Source organism: Girardinichthys multiradiatus, chromosome 24, assembly GCF_021462225.1.
Source record: "Girardinichthys multiradiatus isolate DD_20200921_A chromosome 24, DD_fGirMul_XY1, whole genome shotgun sequence".
Classification (NCBI taxonomy): domain Eukaryota; kingdom Metazoa; phylum Chordata; class Actinopteri; order Cyprinodontiformes; family Goodeidae; genus Girardinichthys; species Girardinichthys multiradiatus.
The window spans coordinates 16,956,890-16,971,549 of record NC_061816.1 but is presented as its reverse complement, the minus strand read 5'-3'; the positions used below and the strand labels follow the sequence as shown (position 1 = coordinate 16,971,549).

At 39.5% G+C, this 14,660-nt stretch overlaps 2 long non-coding RNA genes across 2 annotated transcripts in view; one reads left to right on the top strand and one right to left on the bottom strand.

The window, feature by feature from the left end:
* Positions 1-2,380: 2,380 nt before the first annotated feature.
* Positions 2,381-2,692, bottom strand: LOC124861915. Its single transcript, XR_007036792.1, has 2 exons — positions 2,526-2,692; positions 2,381-2,453 (listed from the first exon to the last, which is right to left on the bottom strand). It is a non-coding gene; the product is annotated as an uncharacterized LOC124861915 (long non-coding RNA).
* An 11,586-nt stretch (positions 2,693-14,278) lies between these two features.
* The window catches only part of LOC124861809, a 39,749-nt gene continuing 39,367 nt past the window's right edge, over positions 14,279-14,660 (top strand). The window contains exon 1 of the long non-coding RNA XR_007036753.1: positions 14,279-14,342. This is a non-coding gene — a long non-coding RNA (uncharacterized LOC124861809). The remainder of the gene's footprint in view (positions 14,343-14,660) is intronic.

The window sequence follows — 14,660 nt, the reverse complement described above, 5'->3', positions numbered from 1 at the left end:
AGCTAAAGGCCGCTATCGAAGCATCCTGGGCCTCCATAAGACCTCAGCAGTGCCACCGGCTGATTGCCTCCATGCCACGCCGCATTGAAGCAGTCATTTCTGCAGAAGGATTCCCGACCAAGTATTGAGTGCATAACTGTACATGATTATTTGAAGGTTGACGTTTTTTGTATTAAAAACACTTTTCTTTTATTGGTCGGATGAAATACGCTAATTTTGTGAGATAGGAATTTTGGGTTTTCATGAGCTGTATGCCACAATCATCCGTATTAAGACAATAAAAGACCTGAAATATTTCAGATAGTGTGCAATGAATCTAAAATATGATGTTAAATTTTCATCATTACATTATGGAAAATAATGAACTTTATCACAATATGCTAATATTTTGGGAAGGACCTGTATGTGTATCTACAAGTTTAATCAGTTGTGATGGCCACTCCCAAACATTGACTGTGCTGTCCCAAGCCACTTTGTAATGAATTTGGCAGTATACTTGGGGCCATCCCTATATGAAAAACCCATTTGTCATCTGCATTGTCAGGTATAGTGTCTTTCATCTTCCTCTTGACAATACTCCATAGATTCTCTATGAAGTTCAGGTCAGGCCAATTTGCTGGCCAGTCAAGCACAGTAACACCATGGTCTTTGGACCAGCTTTTGTTACCTTTGGCAGTGTGGGATGGTACCAAGTCCTGCTGGAAAATTAAATCAGCATCAGCAGTGGTCTAGAATTTCCTGGTGGATGGCTGAGTTGACTGTGGACTTCAAAAACACAGTCACCTCAGCCATCCATCATTAACACAGTAGATCAACACCAGCAGATGACATGGCAACATCACTGACTGTAGAAACCTCACACTGGACCTCAGGTAATGTGGATTCTGTGCCTCCCCTCTCTTCCTCCAGACTCTGAAGATTTGATTTGCAAATGAAATGCAAACATTACTTTCAACTAAAAGGAGGACTTTGGACCACTGAGTAACGGTCCAGTTATTTTTCACCTTGGCCCAGGTAAGACGCTTCTGACCTCTCTGATTCAGGACTGGCTTGACACAAGAAATGCAACATTCATAGCCAATGTGTCAGATTCATCTGACCGTAATGGATCCTGATGCACTGACTCCAGCCTCAGCATGAATGGATTTTGCTTGACAATCCTCTCAAAGCTATTTTGTGAAGTGCCTGTTTCTGGTGAATCTTTTCCTACAATTTTTTCTTCCACTCAACTTTCTATGAACATGTTTGGATGCAGCACTCTGAACAACCAGCTTCTTTACATTGACCTTCTACTGACTTACTGTCCCTGTGGTGGGTGTCAATGACTGTCTTCTGGACATCTGTCAGGTCAGCAATCTTCCCCATGATTGCATCACCTTCTGATCCAGAGAGGATTTAGGGTATGAATATGTGAGTTTCCATAATTTAGCTTTTTCACAATATTCAAATTTTCTGAGACACTGAATGGTGGGTTTTAGTTAAAGAAAAAATATTAAATGTTTTGATGATATTCAAATGTTTTATGTTTATTTTTCCTATAATACCATCTATTTTGTGAAGTGCAACAGTTCCTCCTGATGTGGCACCATCATGTTGTGTTGATGTGCTGCCACTCCAGTACTTCGCAGTTGGAATGAATATTGCACAGATATTGGGATGACTATATATTTGCGATATATTGTGCAGCCTTACTCTAAAAGTTAAAGTCTTTGGCCCTGAATTTAATTGCAAGCTTTTTTTTTTTTTTTTTTTTTTTTTTTTAAAATGGTGTTTTTGGAGTAATGGTTTCTTGCTCACCGAGTAGCATTTTAGCCCATGTCTTTATAGGACTCGCTTCATTGTGTATGATAACATTTTGTCAACAGCTTTAACCAGCAACTTCAAAAGGTGCTTTGCTCTGGGGCTGATATGAACATTTTACACCAACGCACAATCTCTCCATTCCTCCCAACTACTATGATGGCTGGACATTCTCATGGTGTTTATAATTGCATATAGTTACATCTGGAAATCGTACCCAAACATGAACCAGACTTGTGGAGGATCACACATCAGTTCCAATCCCATACCACAGAATCTCCTTATATGCCAAGTTTTTTTGAGTAGTAAACCACTTTGCAGCTGCACCAGTAAGTTTGCCAATATCCTTTGCAATTCTTCCCCAGCTTCCTTATGCGGGTTCCCTGTGTGAATTATTCACAAACACTGCGCTGGATAGGTCAGCTGCAAGAGAATCATGTCAGAAGAAAATTTCTTTACATTTCTCACTTGCTATGGAGTTTGGGACTTCCATGCGGCCATCCACATCTTTATTTCCTTCCCTGTTTAATCTTTGTATCGCGGCCTGAGACAGAGAACCCAAATTCAGCCAAACACCAAGTGAAAAGATAAAAGGTTTATTCAGTAACTCAGGATCAGATAGCAGGAGAGCAGCAATCAGCTTCCACGAATCACTGAGGACAGAGAGACGAGTTAGTGGCTGAATAAAACTGAGGATTTGCAAAGAGTTAGATAAAGCCACTAACCTTCTCAGTCTGGGAATGAGGCGCAGAATCCAGAAGAGGATGTGATCCAGACAGTTAATGAGGAAGAACCAACAGACCGCAGTCGGATTGCCGACTGATCCAAATCCTAAACTGAAGCTGTGACAGGAACACAGAGAGCTGTGATTGTCCTCTTGACAATAATTCCAGGCAGACTTGAGAGCCAGGCGGGCTCAGGCTGAATAAACCAGTGGTTAGGCTGAGGCGTAAATCCAGGGACAGAAACACAGTCGAATTCCAGGGCTAGAGGCGTCAGACAAGGGGCAGGCAGAGGCATGAAACCAGAGGCAGAAAACAGAGTTGAAATCCAGAAATCCAATCCGTCAGACAACGAGCAGGCAAGAAGGCAAAATCCGTGAGGAGAGGCAAGGCAAGGTCAGAGAACAAGATCAGTCAGGAAGGAACGCTGGATAACTACTCACAAATGTTTTTGAAAATCTGGCACCGTCTGCCTGTCACATGGCTGTATATAACTGCAGCTCCACAGGTGTGTGGCATGACGGTGATTGCGCAGCAGCAGACAAGTGAAGCAGATGAGTTGATTGCATGAGTGAGAGCAGAGCAGGCAGACGGGCCAGAATCATAAAACGTTCAGACCAATGCAGATTAGTGATGACACGGAAACAAAACCTCCTTTATCACATCATGCAAAAGAAAACAGAGCATGATTCTGTTTAATTGATGTTTGTAAATGACAAAATTCCCATTAACTCGGCTGAATGAATTTTGAGCTTTGCAAGTCATTTTCATCTCATGTATAGTGGCCAATGAGCACCTTCAAAGGGACTTTTGCTTTCAAAGAATATAAAAGTTTCTCTTTAAACTTTCTATAAACACATTGATCCAATAAAAGCATAGTTTAGTTTGATATATAGTCATTTCTTTTGTTGTTGGTACTTTCAGCAGCCTGGATTCAGGGTGGTCAATCACTGAAATTATGTGAGGGTCACAGAAAAGCAAGCTGTCAGTCGCTCTCATTCTCTGCCATTGATTTTAAACATGAGTTGGAGTTGGGCATAATCACTTTTTGTTGAAATGTACTTATTGAGGCTCATACCATTCAACAGCTGAACAATTGGCTCTTACTCCTGGGCAATTCAGCCTGGCAGACCCCTAAGGAGCAGAAGAAAAACCATTCTAATAAGTAAGGGTTAAAAGAAAGCTCACCACTTCGCTAAGAAATGATAACTTGTGATGAATTGAGTTCATAAAATATGCAATTTTGTGTGTGTCTATAAATAAAATTTAGAAAATCAGTGCTTATTTCTTATGAAAGAGAGACGGCGTTAGGCGCTCTGATCATCTGTCTCCAACCTGATTACCCAGGAGGCAATAGGAAATTAAAGGGTGCATGTGCCTAAAAAAGCACATAAACTGATTGTAATCATGAAATTGTTGGAGCACCCTGACCAGAGTCAAGTGTTTGCTGTGGGGAAAAAAGAGACAAGAACAAAGCTGCATGGAAATAATATTCAAGGTGCTCTTATGAATCACAAATACATTTCTTTAAAATATTCAGTTTGTGTGAACATTTACCAGAAAGGAAAGTTCCGGATTTTCAAGGTAGGATTGCTTTAAAAGGGTCCAAACCGTTAATATCTTACTTTCTGATTTAATCAGTTTGTTGTGGAGGCTGAAGCTCTCAGATAGTCAAAGAAGAGCCATGAGCAAAGCGGACTTCAGTCATCTTTGAACAAATCCACCTGCAAGAACGTCATGGTTCATGCTTTTGTATGAATCTTTATACCATCCTCATGTTTGCATTGGGTATGTTTTTTACCATGAAACTGGTGATCATTTACGCAGGAAATGAAAGTAGGAGGTTGTGATCCACCAGTTATCTTTCTGTGTATAACATACTGAGAGCAAAACATGTAAAGCATTTCTGGTCAGAAAAACCAACTAATATTATTGCCATTCAAGTGATGCTATATTATGGATTTTTACACACCTTTATTTTATAATAGATTATTACGCAAATGTTTAGTTTTCTGTGTAAATAATAAAACTGATAAACGCTCCCAATGTGTGCTTTACTTCAGAAGTACAAACTATTCTGCAAGCAAATAACAAAGTCATCATGTTAGCTAGCAAATTTGGAAGCAAACATAGCTAGATAAAGGCATTTATGGTAGGGCTATGCTAATTGGAAGTTCAGGACTTTTACCCAGTCAATGGTAAAAACTGGACTGAAAAATGGACCTCATTCAGGACTGTCTGCTGGTTTCATAATGGTCAGATAATTGCGTTTATAGGTTAGATGTAGTACAACTCTGAGGAAAAGGTGTGACCCATATGGGTCCTTGCTGTAGTGTGTGATTTATACAGATTTTTTCACACCCACTTGAGACCCAGTTTAGGGTTGCCAGACTGGATTTATCATTATGGGTTGTATATCGTCTACCCTGGTCCATTCCATAAAAAAGGTTTTTGAGCCCAGGCCCAGTTCATAGGCTACCAGGGCAGCCTGAACCAAAGTGACAATAGGGTCCACATACTCCATTTCACAGGGTTGCTGATGCTAAAACTGTAACATCAAAATAATGACAACATTTCAAATACATCTCAAAATTGTGAAAAATCTGGTAAAATAGACAGCTTTCAATTAAAACATAAGAAAAAACATAATGTTTGAAATAAAAAAAAGTGATTAAGAGAAATAAACAGGAGACTGAATACTGAACCTATATCAAAAGTTGCTTCAAGAAAGTATTATGTTTTTGCAACCTTGTTATTGCATCTATTTATTTATATTTATTTAATATCTATTTATTACAAATGTCTTTGATATTGTCCTTGAACTGTATAGGATATATGTCACATTATAGAGCTAGACTGCTTGGGGACATTTCATGATCCCTTTGCTCTCATACCTAATTCTCTTAATCCTTGTATATGGTGTCCATAGCTTTTAAGGCCTTGCTGGTACAGATCCACAGGATTAGCTACGGCACAACTCACCTATCAACTGTTTATTATCTAACAGCAAAGCCGACGAAGCACTGACTTGTAAACTGTATATTCAAAAGAACATTTTTATATATTTGCCTGCAAAAGCTGAACTTCCTAATCTATACCTGGAGGTAAACAAAGCTTGAAGAACTACAAAGAAAGAACGTTGTCTCTTTAGGGCAGTATTAAACCTGAAGTACCCCTTGTTTTAAAGTTCTCTGAGTGTTCCAGTGAATTTTGGGTACAAGGTGTCTCTTTCAAGTGCAAAATCTCTTCTTGAAGATGTTTCCTTCACAGTTTGGTTGGTTTGGAGAGTTCTGCAATGACATCAGTGTTGAAGAAGGTGGAAGAAAAGTGTTTACCAGAAAGGAAAAGGCCTGTTTGCACCAGAAGGGCATTAAGCAAATGTATTTAAGTTGGATGAATCTATTTCACAAGAATGTTGAAATGACTTTGTTTTCCACCACCACCTTCAGGGACAATCTACTGGCAGGGCTCCAGCTATGTGGGATCACAAACTGTTGTCTTTTAGTGTCATTTGAAGAATTCCTCTTTCCTGAAAAACCCTTATGCATAAATCAGTGTTTACATGCAGAAAAAGGGATGAGATTAACTCATCATTCAACTTTTTGGGGAGCTGATGTTTTTTCAAAGCCATCTGTGAACAACTAAATGAAAATCAGGGGTGGAGAATCCAGGTCCAGAAAGTAAAACGCCTGCCTAGTTTTCCTTCATCCTGTTCACTTAACCAGGTGATTAGTCCCTGTCTATGTTGTGGAGATAGAAATTTAAATGGTTGGGACTAATCTCTGTACAGGCTTTTTACTTTCTGGACCTGGATTCTCCACCCCTGATGAAAATCCCTTTGGAGGAAGTTACCTTTGTTTCCAGAAAAAATAGAAAATAACACATGCATTTGGGGCACACAGGGTAAACATAAAGAAAAGAACCAATTTACATTATAAATCCAGTTTAATTATAAAGGAAAAGGTCCAGTAAAAGAAAAATAATGGAATGTTCCTCCTCTGGTGTCAGATAAGGCCACTGTCTGGCAGACAGAACCAGACAGTGTTGATGGAGGCTTTAAGGAACCTTCAGTTGAGGGCGTTTTCTCTCAGTTAATATCATTCGTTTGCACTCAACACTCCGAATTTCACGGTTAGATGGAGTGATGAAGAAAAATAAGTGTGACTGATTTCTGAAAAATAGGCTTTTCTGTAGAGCCAGGCTGTGTGAATGCATGTGCAAAAACAGCCACGTCTCTGCAGCAGCGGGACTTGAATTAACTGTCTTAACAGCAAGGAGTTCTAAAGCCAGAAGGATATTTTAGTGAGAAATGCATGGAAACAGACATTAGAGAGGGGATCAGATAGTACAGAGATTCTTTTGATTTTCTTATCTCCCACTCCAACACAGTGTGATAGTAGAAAATTAAGATCTAGGTAAAACTGTCTGGGAAAAGGTTTGGTCTAGTAAGAGATTTTGATCCTGTCCTGTATCTCTGAAATAATCCTATTTTGAAGATCAGTATTAGCTTTTTCTCTTTGTCATCTTCTCTGTTTCTAGGTTTCCAAGAGGGTTGTAGTCAGCCAACCTCTTTAGGTGCTGGTTTCTCAGAGGGAGGTAGACCGGCCTTTACTCCTTTCCGCAATTTCTGAACTCCTGAGTACGGTTGTCCTGTCCTTGATCAGCCACTCTGGGCTTCCTCATCAATTCATAAAGGCATTCTCAAGAGTTGCTGACTGTTGCGGCCTCCGAGTCACCCAACTGGAAACTCCTCGATAGATCCGGAGATTCTGCTGCAATAGAGGAAACTCCTGTCATGGATTTTCTTATCAAAGTGGGAGAGAAATCAACTCATTAACAAGAGAAAGACAGGACTTTGTCTTTATAAATTTATTCAAAGGCATTTCAGCGTTTGAAGACTGTCACTGAGTTTAGTCAGTGAAGCAGAGCCCAGAACAAGAGTTTACAGACAGTATTTAAACAGTATGTGGGTGTTACCTCAACTTAAAAGAGTTTTAGAATTATGATCCCCAGACCCTCCCCAGGTCAGAGGTAACAAGGTTATTTATGAGGGCACCCATCTACCATCCCTTGAGGCATACACTTCAGGGAGTGTTAACCATAAACCTCCTGATAATTAATTTACAGACCAACTCCTCTAGGGTAACAAAACACAGAGGTCAGAGAGGAGAGAGGTAAAGGGAAGTTCAGAGTATTAAAAAGAATTTTCCACAACACTCCTTTCTTCTGATTACAAGATAATCACATAACTAAAATAAAATTCTACAAAACCATCACCAAGATTATTATCAAAGTAAAACCAAAAATATAAATATATACAACAGATTAAATGACAAACACCACCCTTCTCAGCTAACAAGTAATCCAAAACCATCCTATTTTGCACACTCATAATTCTTATATTCTGCTGCTCCTTGGTCAGAACAGTGAAACCTTCCTCAGATAAAACAGTAATATTTTCTAACTAAACTAACAACTCATTAATCCTATGGGCTGCATTAGCAACACCATAACTAGGAACAAGTGTACCCAAAATCCCTTTCCAATATGGAATCCTAGCTCTCTTTTGCCATTTGAGCATTGTCTTCCTCTCTAATAATGGAGTGATTGAATCGTAAGTAATGACTGTAGGTAGTAAATGAGCTAAATTAGCAGGCAAATATAGATATGATCTATTTCCACACATCCAAACCATGTTCTTAAGACACGAAAACCCATCTCTACTAGGATGCCTCAAATTTATGTCTGTTGGTTAAAGCACATATTAAATTAGTCTCACTAGAAAATCTACTAAAATTTCTGCTTTGCCTTATGGTACAATTCCTTACCCAAGGAAAAATAACTTCCACCAGCTGGTTATCTGGAAAGAAAGTAGCTAGAGTATAAGCAGTATCAATAGGAACAGGTACCAACAATGGTTGATCATTAATAGCATGTGGAATCAAACAACAAACATAGCAACTATCATTTCTTATCTTCCTCACAGTTTGATGCATCAGTTGCCACCAGACATTATCAGCATCATCATGGTAGTCAGAGAAGTGATGAATCTCTCTTCGAATCAGCTGATGAGTATTATTGGCGTAATTACTCAGATTAGTCACAAATTGTCTTTGCTGTACCCTTTCCCAAATAAACACTAGAGTAATAAAAATGCTTGCAACACCAATCATCAGCATCAGAACAGACCATCTTCCATATAGTTGCATTGTGACCTTGAAGTGGAATATCCTTTCTTCTGGTACTGAAAGCAAACAGTTTTTTTTTTCCTTTTCAGAAGAAACAAATCATAAACAAAATTTAAAAATCCTGCTGCCTCTCCTGAGTGGCTTCTGCGCTTCAAGCTGCCCAGTTACCAGTCTGGTACAGGTGGGCGGTCGTTGGAAGCCCCTCTAAGCAGGGGGTTCAGAACCAGGATGCTGCTCAGATGGTGTTCCTGTGAACACCTTGCAGTGCAGCACAGACCCAGGTAACATGCTCTGCTGCCTTGACAGCGGTGTGGGTGACTAGTAGGATCTGATATGGGCTGTTCCAGCATCTGGACTTCAATTGTGTTCTCCTGGGACCAAGGAGTGGAGTTTGGAAGTGGCTGTTTCCAGTAATGCAGCCTTCACAGTCTGTGAAACTTGAGAAAGCACAGTGGACAGGGTTTGACAGTAAAACAACATCCTCTCTTCACACAAAGATGTGGAAGGCAGAGATCTTAGCAATATCCCCATGTCCAAATTAGGAGACCTGTCAAACAGCACTTCAAAGGTCTCAATCGTAAGTGAAAACAGTAAGTGCCTTTCCCCAGACCCTCCTCGGGTCAGAGGTAACAAGGTTATTTATGAGGGCACCCATCTACTATCCCTTGAGGCATACACTTCAGGGAGTGTTAACCATAAACCTCCTGATAATGAATTTACAGATCAACTCCTCTAGGGTAACAAAACACAGAGGTCAGAGAGGAGAGAGGTAAAGGGAAGTTCAGAGTATTAAAAAGAATTTTCCACAACACTCCCAGAAGGTTTGTCCTAAATTTGAAAAAAAAAAAAAAAAAGAAAACAACAATCAGAAGAAAGTTTAAAGTTAAAGAATAATCCTGGTAGGGCCAGAACCCACTCAATGCTTAACCCACTCAAGAAAGTGAAGATGACGGTGGACTTCCGGAGAACCCCTCCATACTTCGTCCCCTCACCATCTTGACCAGTACTGTGTCTGCCGTGGATCACTTCTGGTTCCTAGGAAACAACCTTTCTTGGGACGTAAGATGGTCCTCACACACAGACACTGTTCAGAAAAAGGACCTGAAGAGACCCCAGTTCCTGCAGGCAACTCAGTATGTACAACCTTCCACAGGAGCAGCTGGTCCTCGTCTACACTTCCATTATTCAGTCTTATATTTGTCCATCACTGTGTGGTCTGACTCATCAACAGGACACGTCCGGATGGCAACAAATAATCAGGTCTACAGAGAGGAGCATCAAAGCTGATCTTCCCTCCATCCAGGACTTGGGTCAGGGAATGTCTCTGCAGACCCCACACATCCTAGTCACAATCTGTTTAGATTTTTACTTTCAGGTCGGCGCTACAGAGCTGATGATTGTGAAAACCAGCCACAGAGACTGTCAGGTAACTGGTTTAACGACATCTGTCTTACAACCAGGGATGTAATTTTGGGGCACCTATTGTGAACACGGAGAGGGGGTTCATTAAAGTGTTGGCCATTCTACAAAGAAGTCTCGGGTGCCTCTTTATGATAAAGTTTATCAAGTTTATTACAGAGACAGTTTTTTCCCCCAGCCTGCCTCTCTGATGAACACCTTCCAGCATGAGTAGTCAGCTACAGGTCCTTCTCAAAATATTAGCATATTGTGATAAAGTTCATTATTTTCCATAATGTCATGATGAAAATTTAACATTCATATATTTTAGATTTATTGCACACTAACTGAAATATTTCAGGTCTTTTATTGTCTTAATACGGATGATTTTGGCATACAGCTCATGAAAACCCAAAATTCCTATCTCACAAAATTAGCATATCATTAAAAGGGTCTCTAAACGAGCTATGAACCTAATCATCTGAATCAACGAGTTAACTCTAAACACCTGCAAAAGATTCCTGAGGCCTTTAAAACTCCCAGCCTGGTTCATCACTCAAAACCCCAATCATGGGTAAGACTGCCGACCTGACTGCTGTCCAGAAGGCCACTATTGACACCCTCAAGCAAGAGGGTAAGACACAGAAAGAAATTTCTGAATGAATAGGCTGTTCCCAGAGTGCTGTATCAAGGCACCTCAGTGGGAAGTCTGTGGGAAGGAAAAAGTGTGGCAGAAAACGCTGCACAACGAGAAGAGGTGACCGGACCCTGAGGAAGATTGTGGAGAAGGGCCGATTCCAGACCTTGGGGGACCTGCGGAAGCAGTAGACTGAGTCTGGAGTAGAAACATCCAGAGCCACCGTGCACAGGCGTGTGCAGGAAATGGGCTACAGGTGCCGCATTCCCCAGGTCAAGCCACTTTTGAACCAGAAACAGCGGCAGAAGCGCCTGACCTGGGCTACAGAGAAGCAGCACTGGACTGTTGCTCAGTGGTCCAAAGTACTTTTTTCGGATGAAAGCAAATTCTGCATGTCATTCGGAAATCAAGGTGCCAGAGTCTGGAGGAAGACTGGGGAGAAGGAAATGCCTAAATGCCAGAAGTCCAGTGTCAAGTACCCACAATCAGTGATGGTCTGGGGTGCCGTGTCAGCTGCTGGTGTTGGTCCACTGTGTTTTATCAAGGGCAGGGTCAATGCAGCTAGCTATCAGGAGATTTTCCTGTGAAACAAAATGCGCATATTTGCACTACCACAAAGTGCCTTTCTCTTTCTTTATATATATACAAAATTGGCTGTACATACACATACATGTACATGCTTTTTTATCCTCATTTTTTATTTCCTAAAAGTTTAAATATTTATCGTCAATGTCAGTACGATATGACCGCTGTAAGCTGAAGACAAATTCCTTGTTTGTGCAGACAAACTTGGCCAATAAAGCTGATTCTGATTCTGAAAGAAAAACAAGTGAAAAGGCAGAATTTCACAGTAAATGGAACTTTTTTCCAAGAGTGTGACTTTGCATGATAACTGAGAGTGTGACCAAACTTCTCACTTAACGGGTATCTGCATTATTTAAGAGTAATACAGCATATTTTAGAAGTGAAATGAATTTAACCAGAGCTAAAATGCAGTACAGCACAAAACAGAATAAATAAAGCGGCAGAATGTCGGAACTATGTAATCTAAAAGCATCCAAACTGTTAGACAGTGCTCACTTAGTCCTAGGTATTTTTTCCTTAAGAAAAACGGTGTAAAAATGTTAAGCCATTATCTTCTCTTTGAAATTATCACATTACTTTGAGCTTTGAAAATGGAATTACGTATTTTTGAGGTATTTTCCTTCATTCCAGTGAGCGAGGGATTTAGTGCGTTCAATTGTCTGTCGGACAATTGAACGCACAATGACCCCAAACACAGAAAACAGCTGTATACCAACATGACTGAAAAAGAAAAGATTTAAGGCATTACAATGACCCAGTCAAAGTCCAGAGCAGATTGTAAAACTGTTTGGACGGAGTGATAGTTCTATGCCAAAAGTAAGGCAGGTTTTAAATGCTGTTACATCCACCTAAGAATCCCTTTTTGTTTGCTAAAAGTGTCCGAGTGTGTAGGTTTTGTCTTCTGCTGAATTTGTTTCTTTCTCTTTTTGGGGTTCTCTGGGCATTTCCAGAGATGGGTTCTGTTGTTTTTCCGTTTTGCTTCTCTGTGATACTTAATCCTTGTTTTGTCAGACGATTACAGAATTTGGATTTTGTCTGAGGTTCTCTCATCATATGTGCTACTTAGCATTCTCCGTTGAATGCCAAATCCTTTACTGATTGTACTATTTTTTACTCGATTTTTTTGTTTTCTATGTTATCACATTGTAATTTCCCCAGACTGCAACATCTTCAGTTTTGCTTTATGATTAAACCTTTTGCTTATTTTTGTAACCTGTCTGCCTCCGGACATTTTAGCTGCATTTAGCTTCACACCTCCAACTTCATGTGGATACTAAGTGCTACAGTAACTCCAACTCCCTTCCCAGAGAGCAGCTTTTAAATTGCAAAACTTAATGGCCTGCCACTACTGTGTAGAAGTGCCTTGTAAGACTATTTATACCCCTTGAAATGTTTCCCCTTCTGTCAAAGCCACCAACTTCAATGGACTTGATGTGACAGGCTTGATTTTCAGCCTTTTTGGCGTATGGTTTAACCAGATTTTAGACTTCTAAAGATTGACATTTTTGCCTATTGTTCTCAGTTGGTTTTAGGTCTAGACCTTGACTAGATCATTCTAACACATGACCATGTGATCTAAGCCATTCTACTGTGGCTGGAATGTATTGTTGTATGTTTAGAGCCATTGTCCTGCTGGCTCATATCTGTTGCAGCTTCTAACTGGGTGTCTGCCAGGATTGTACTGCATTTAGCCCCACCCATGTTCATTACCTCTGACCAGCCTTCCTGTCCCTGCAGAAGAAAAGCATTCCCACAGCATGATGCTGCCACCACCACGTCTGATATTTAGTGTTAGTTGGTATGTATTGGCATTTTAGAGTTTGATTTGGTGTCTTGTGGTTTTGTCTGTTATTGTATTCTGTATTTAGTTAATCCTTGACTTTTTAGATTCCTGGTGTTGACTTGTGTTCTGTAATTCATTGTTTCATCTATTGAGAGTTTGATTTGAGTCTTAGTCTTTAGTTACTCTTTTCTAGACCATTGTTTCAGTTTTATTTTGATTAACTCTCTTCTTTGAAGCTCCGTGTTTCTGTTATTCCTGTTTTTGAGGTTCATTGTCACTTTTTGGTTCAGTTTTTGATTCATTCTTCTGCTGGGTTGTTTCCCGTTTATGTTTTTTTTTTTTTCTTACTTTTTTCTAGTTCTCTGTGTGCTAGTTTCCCTTGATCATTCTGTTTATTATCCAGTGCCCCTTAGCAAGAGATGTTTGCAAATAATTTTTTTCTAAATCCCAGTGAGGTCTCAAGTCTTTGAGAGGCAAGTTGAAGTCAAGTCTCAAGTTTTTCACCCCACTTTAGAGTCAACTCTCAAGTCTCCACTGAAACACCTGAAATAAAAATTGTTCTCATCAGATCCACAATATCTAGGTAACACTTATAACTCTGCGTCGCTGCAGGTAAGGAATCCAAACCTGTAGTTTTTGTCCTTAGGCCTAAATCACCACACAAACATTTGATAATAATAATCTTTCAGTCTTTTAATATTTAATAACAATGATCTTTTAATCATTTAATTTACCATCCAAAATATTTTATATTATTTTTAAGATTATTCAATTTAATATTTACCCTATTAGAAATATAAAGAGGCACTTATGGTGTAAGGAAAATAATAGAGAATTAAACCTTATTCTTTTCCTTTTAATGTTGAATTTATATATGAATCAAAATGCTTTTTTGTCTTTGTAATGTCTAAGTTAACACATGTTTAATACCTTCACTATATATTACACTATTAGCGTTTGCTCACTTTTGAGTTTGAGAACATTTTGTAAATCCACATGTAAATTTTCTAAATCCACAGAACGTCTCATGGTCGTCATTTCTAAATAATAAAGATGAGCAACTTTAAGGTATAAATGACAACATAATGAACCATGCCACGTGTAGTGAGTAAAGAAATTAGTCTTCAACCTCTGAATGAACTGGACAGGAAGTCCTTTTATTTTGATGGTTTCAGCCGGATGTTCCCTTGTAATATTACAGCTAGCTTAGCAGTGACAGAAAGTCGGAGGTAAGTTACGTTTATTTTGTTTCCTTATTGATCCAGAGTCTGTTAATACAGCGTTCAGTTAGAGAAACATTTATTTGGTCATTATAGTGAAGTTAAAGCTAAGAAGAACAGGTTGTTAAGAGCCATTAACATCCCATAATCCACCAACGTCTGGCTATAAATCAAGTTCATCCTTTCACAGTAAAACGTGAGCAACAGCTACAGTCAGCCTTCCTTTCAACTGGCAATAAGACCTGAGTCTCAGACCAGGAGTCCAAGTCAAGTCTTTAAGACAGGGAAAAGCCTGAGTTTTAAAAAATTTTTATTTAGTATTAGTTG